The 6,394-nt window shown below is 43.4% G+C and overlaps 1 long non-coding RNA gene across 1 annotated transcript; it reads right to left on the minus strand.

Moving 5' to 3' along the window:
• Positions 1–1,178: 1,178 nt before the first annotated feature.
• Positions 1,179–5,004, minus strand: LOC135326542 (uncharacterized). Its single transcript, XR_010386895.1, has 3 exons — positions 4,870–5,004; positions 1,934–2,104; positions 1,179–1,233 (listed from the first exon to the last, which is right to left on the minus strand). It is a non-coding gene; the product is annotated as an uncharacterized LOC135326542 (long non-coding RNA).
• Positions 5,005–6,394: the final 1,390 nt, after the last annotated feature.

Here is a 6,394-nt window from a genome sequence, read left to right on the forward strand (position 1 = left end):
ATAACTTTCTACTGAAATAAATATAACTAGAAAGTAACAATACACAGTAGATCTTTTCCATTATGATCTACCATTAATCCTAACACACAGTATAAAACTTGCAGTGACAGAACGAGAGGTAAAATTTTGATTTCATCAGTAACACTGAAAGTGGCTTCCCCTCGCTTTGTTCACATCTGCATTTCCAAGACAATGCCTGACTGAATTATTAGCGTGCTTTTACACAGGAGAAAGTAACCCGAGAAACAGAAATTAGACCCAAACCCTGCTCCTATCAGCTTATTACCTGAACCACTAGGCTACACAGTCACGCTTGCTCCCTTCCAATTGTTCTTCCCCTGGCCTTGTGCTGGCTGGTTGCCTGCACAACGGCTGAGCTTAGTGGGCAGCCTGGGTGCAACTCTTACCCCCTCACTCTCCTCCCTTGTTTTCCACAAAGAAGATGAACCAGGAGCCTGGAGCTGTATTCCAAGAGGAGCAGAGCACTGCAGACACACCACTTTGTCACCATTACCTGTTTTGCTGGTACACTTTCTCTCGCAGCATGCTGGCTGCTGTGGACCCACTCTTAAGGGCCTTGTCTGAGCAGAAGGGAGGCCATTCCCTGCTCAGGGAAGGTAGGTGCTGACTTCACATATTGCACTCTACTGTGTGAGCTGTAAGCCTCCTCTGTGCAGTGCTGAGCCCCGTAATGCCCAGATCCTTTCCAAGTGTGATCACTGATCTTTTCCTAGAAAAGCATACTCCTTACCCTCAAAGAGCTACATTTTTTTTCTCATATCCAGAAGCAAAGTGTTTTAACATTTGGCTGGGATGATTTGAGTGGGGAGGTAGCCTGTAAGAGAACTGCATGTTCTTGTGATTCATAAAAATGGATACTCTTCTCTGAATGCTATACCCTTCTGAATCTTACCAAATATTTCTAGCTATCGCTGTCATACTACACGGCTCCTCTAGTTCAGCTCATGCAACATCCACAGGTTTGAAAGAAAAGCAAATTTAGTACTTTCACTGGGAATGAATTATGGCAAACATAACTAGTTACCCAAGTCTGCCTGTCATCAGAGAAGGCAGAGACAAATGGAGGAGTACAACACACGTAAAGAGGAACTCAAAGATGCTCACCAAATCATTCCCACTGGCGATTGCTAAGCAAAGTGGTGAATGGCCACTCCATAGTGTGTTTGGATTTGCCTTATGCATTAAAAGGAGGCGGATAACATCTCTGGCATGCTGTGTAGGCAGGTGCAGAAAAAGGTGGAATTAGATCATAATAATGTTAACTTTTAAATATAATGTATATGTAACAATAATGAACAAAATGAGCAGCATAAAACACGTTCAAGCCTTTCACCTAAGCTATGATCCTATAGCAAAAATATACCTCCATTTTCTCATGGCTAAGAACCCCAAGCATGGTAGTGTTATGCATAAACCTCTCCATCAGGTTACCAAATCTCATTAACCCTGCTGCCAAAGGGTATACGTAAGCTTGCCTCTGAAGAAGTACATCTCCTCTCTCAAAAACCTCTCCTTCCTCCAAGTGCACACCTCGTAAATCTGCTAGAAGAATGTTACTACGGTAAAAACCCAAATGCTCAAAGGTTAGCACATGAGAAAACTCAGACTGTCCAGCTTCAAATTGGCCTCGTGAATAGTAAAACTTAATGGCCAAGTCACTAATGGAAACTTAAGCAGAGGAATTTCCTGTGTTAAACAGAATTCTAAAGACTTAAGAAATATTTTTTTCTCAAGTGCTAATGGGTTTTTAATCAGTACAACACTAATAATTCACAAGGTAAGGAGTTTATCCCAGGAATTCAATCAGCTCCTTACAGAGGGATGAAAAGTATTCACTCCCTAGATATGTCATTTGGGGAGTTTAGCTCATAAGTACTCTCTATGAGCAGAACCTCGGATGCCATGCTCTTACCTCACAGTTATCCTCTCTTTCGCATGCAATATGCAATGCACTCCTTCCACCTTCTTCTGGAACAGGACCAAAATAGGAGGAGAAGTACCCTTTTGGTGGTCCTGCTTCATTCTTCAGGTGCACAGTGACACCACGGGACAACTGGGTTTCTCTGGTTTGAGGCAGAGGAACCTAAGTGAAATTATGTGAACATTTGTAACATAGCTCAGAGACATACAGAAGAAAATCAACTGCTTGGTCACCCATTGCTCTGGATGTCAATCATGGACGAGACTTGTTCAGCCTCACCAAAGCAATGGCCACCCTTTTTCTACTTCCTTCTTTACATTCAGATTCCATCTGCCTAAATCATCTTCAGCACTGCACATTAAGAAATTTGATTCCACTGGAGGAATCCAGGGAAGGAAAATTTTACAGACAGAATTTAATAACTTTTACTGGGCCAAATGATACAGTGAGGGGTGGAAGAAAGAAGCAAGCTATCAGGCAAAAAGGGTCTTCACTCAAGTTCATTCACATGTCATTCATTTAAGGTGCATGAATATAGGCTTACCAGGCCAACATAAAAAAATAAAAAATGGTATGTCAGAAAGTAATATACCTGCACTGCATCTGGGCATTTTATAACTGCATACTGTTTGCAAATAGGTACCAAGTCATCCTGATTGCTACTAAAGGAGAAAGTACTGCAATACAAACTGAAGAAGCTATCTAAACCTCCCTGGACTGCAAACAGACATTCACCTTAGCCACTGTCATGACAAGACAAATCTTACCATTCCTGTTACACAAGCCAACTCATTTTTCAAGTGACTAGGACCTGATGGGATGTCAGGGAGCCCATCAATGTCATTGCAAGGTCACTCAATTATCTTTGAAATGTCATGGCAACCAGGTGAGGTTCCTGAGGACTGGAAGAAAGCAAATGTCACTCCTATATTCGGGAAGGGCAAGAAGGAGGATCTGCAGAATTACAAGTATGTCAGCCTCATTTCAATCCCTGGGAAGGTGATGAAGCACATCCTCTGGGAAGCCATTTCCAAAAATACTAAGGAAAAGAAAGTGAATGGGAGTCGTCAGCTTGGATTTACAAAGGGGAAATCGAGCCTGAACAACTTGATAGCCTTCTATAAGGACATGACCAGTTTGGTGAAAGATGGGAGAGCAGTGGATGTCATTTACCTTGACGTCAGTAAGGCTGTCAAAACTTTTTCCCACAACGTCTGCATAGACAAGCTCCTAAAGTATGGCTTACATAAATGGACAGTGAGGACTGAAAACTAGCTGAACTACCGGATTCAAAGGGTTATGATCAGTGGCATGAAGTTCAGCCGAGGGCCAGTCACCAGTGGTGCACCTACAGGGGTCAATACAAGGACAATACTGGTTAAGTTGTTTACTACTGTTTACTAATTGACCTGGATGAAGGGATAGAGTGCACCCTCAGCAAGTTTGCTGATGATCCCAAACTGGGAGGAGTGGCTGATACACCAGAGGGCTGCGTTGCCATTCAGAGGGACCTCGAGAGACTGGACAGATGGGCAGAGGGGAACCTCATGAAGTTCAGCAAAGGGAAGTGCAGAGTCCTGCCCCTGGGGAGGAATAACCCCAGGCACCAGTATATGCTGGGGGCTGACCTACTGGAAAGTAGCTCTGCAGAAAAGGACCTGGGGGTCCTGGTGGACAAGCTGAACATGACCAGTAACGTGCCTTTGCAGCAAAGCAGGCCAACAGCATCGTGGGCAGCATTAGAAAGAGCGTGGCCAGCAGGTCAATGGAGGTGATCCTCCCCCTCTGTTCAGCCCAGGTCAGACCACATCTGTGTGTCTAGTTCTGGACTCCCCTGGAGCAAGTCCAGCAAAGGACCACAAAGAGGATTAAGGAACTGGAGCATCTCTCGTGCAAGGAGAGGCTGCGATTGTTTAGCTTTGAGAAGAGAAGGCTCAGGGGGATCTTATCAATGTGTATAAATACCTGATGGGAGGGAGTAAACAAGCTGGAGCCTTACTCTTCTCAGTGGCACCCAGTGGCAGGACAAGAAGCAATGGGCAGGAATTGAAAGACAGGAAATTCCACTTGAACATAATAAAAATCTTTTTTTCCTGTGAGGGTGATCAAACACTGGAAGAGGTTGCCCAGAGAGGCCATGGAGTCTCCATTCCTGGAGATATTCAAAGCCCAACTGGACAAGGTCCTGAGCAACTTGCTCTCATTGACCCTCCTTTGAGCTGGGGTTTTGGACCAGACGATCTTCAGAGGTCCCTTCCAAACTCTCAACTGTTTGGTAATTCTGTGAAATGATTTAAGTACTATAACGTAAAGTAATTCCTCAGGTAACAAATGCCAAAAAGAGCACTTTTCGCTGGTATAGCTCCATCACAAGTAGACAATTATCAAAAAAAATGGCAACCCTAACCAAAAAGTTCTGTACTACCAAAAAAGTTTACTGCAGAGCTATCTTTCTGTAACTCTGGGGGCACAGTGAATGCTGCAGGAATCCAGCAGAAAGAGTCTGTGTTCAAGGAAAACAAAACAAAACAAAAACAAGTAGGCAGGCTCCATGGAGATGAAACAAGCGGGTCCCATCATGTATCTGTTTCTGACAGTGGTCCTATGTTCACTGCTCTCATTATACCTTCAGGCATTTATACTAGACTGCCCACAAGAGACTTTTAACCTCTGCCTTAAACGAGGCATGACAGCAAAAATGTTCTGGGGCATCAAAACACATGGATGTGTTTACTGTAACCCAATAATACAGACCTCCAGTGGCTTTTTTTTTTTTTTTTACTTTTTTTCTTTTTTAAAGGAACATAGTTATTCCAATAGGATGCAAAAATTTCACGGAAATCAAGCAGGCAGGAAGCTCAACTCCCTGCTTATGTATTGTGCAGCCTTCAAGAGCTGCAAGAAGCTGAGCTCACAAAGCAACATACCTGGTCTGGACCATATACCTCATTTCCATCTTCTGCCCTTGCATCAAGATCTGGTGCAGAATGCAGGAGGTACTGTGTTATCTGGACTCCTTCCTCCCCAGGAATAGATACAGCTATGTGGAGAGGGGTTAAACCCCCAAACTGAAAAAAGAAACATAGCATTAAGACTCCTGTTTATCGCAACTTAAAACAGTACCAAATATTTTCAAAAGAATAATCCCAGCTTCCTCTTCCCACATACTGTGTCTCACTTTCAGCCACCATGAACCTACAAACTGAGTTACGGGACAGTGGAAAGCTCAAGGTACCAGATACACAACGTACCAAAATCACAACAGCTGTTACCAACTTGAGGAGCAGCTTCACAAGCATTCCCCAGTCATGCATGGGCTTGGCAACAAGAAAACATAATGAGGAAGGAAAACTCAGGGAATAAGGAGCTTTGAGTTCTTTCTATAAAATAGTTCTTTGAACAGGATAATCACTTTAAACAGCTTTTTGTCCATTCTAAAGCTGGTTCTTACTTGCAGATTTTACAGCAGGACACAGAAGCTGCTGCACTCATCTAGAATCCTACATCATTATCAATTATAATGCAATAAAACCTTGGATGGAAGCCGCACATCAGTCCTGGCTCCCCTTTCTAAGAGGAGTTTCACTGCTTCTGCATCTGCAGCTTTAACGGCAAGGAAGAGAAGGGGTGCTGGTATCCAGCATGCATTGGGATCTGCACCTCGGTGAAGCAGCAGCTGGATTGTTGCCCATCTCTTCTGCTGTCTAAAGTTGACATGGAAAATACCAGAATCACTCATTAGCATCTTGCAAAAAACCTCTAAATGATGGTGAACTAAGATGACTCCCAGGTGCAGACATTAAAAATGGCATTTGGCAGAGACAAGACTTCATTCTTTAGAGCAGTGTCACAACAACTGCCGTGCTCCACCCAGGCAACAATATTATTACCTGAAGAGGATATCTCACCCCTCCAAACTAAAAAGGCAGCACTTAAAAGCAGTTCCTTCGGGTTGCATGGGAATGGATAGGCAAAGTAAGGTTCCCTGCATCTCCACTGTTCACTCATGTGTCGCTTCTAAACGTTTAGTGTGAGACTTGTTTAATGACAGAAACAGACTGACTCCTCCTTCCTGTCATCTAAGACTGTTTGGAAGGTTCTTTCCTCTATCGTACTTCATTCATCCATCCCAAGAAAACAGAGATACTTTTTCTGTGTTTCCCTTAACCAAAGCTGGAACAAGAGCTATGCTGGACTAGGACAGTGTATTTCAGCAGGCTGATGATTCCATCTGTATTTCCATGGAGGCAAAATACACATGCACACCCCTAAAAAAGAAACCTAACACCATCAAAAAAAGCAAACAGTCCTTGGATATCACCCAGAAACTCTACCACATAGTGATCTGGGCAGAGGCTCCTCTTTTCTCACATGGCATTAACTCATTTTTACTCACAAGCCCTACATTCAGTGCATCTTTATATTCCAATGAAAAACATGCAACACACACAC

This window comes from Dromaius novaehollandiae, unplaced genomic scaffold (assembly GCF_036370855.1).
Source record: "Dromaius novaehollandiae isolate bDroNov1 unplaced genomic scaffold, bDroNov1.hap1 HAP1_SCAFFOLD_63, whole genome shotgun sequence".
Taxonomy (NCBI): Eukaryota; Metazoa; Chordata; class Aves; order Casuariiformes; family Dromaiidae; genus Dromaius; species Dromaius novaehollandiae.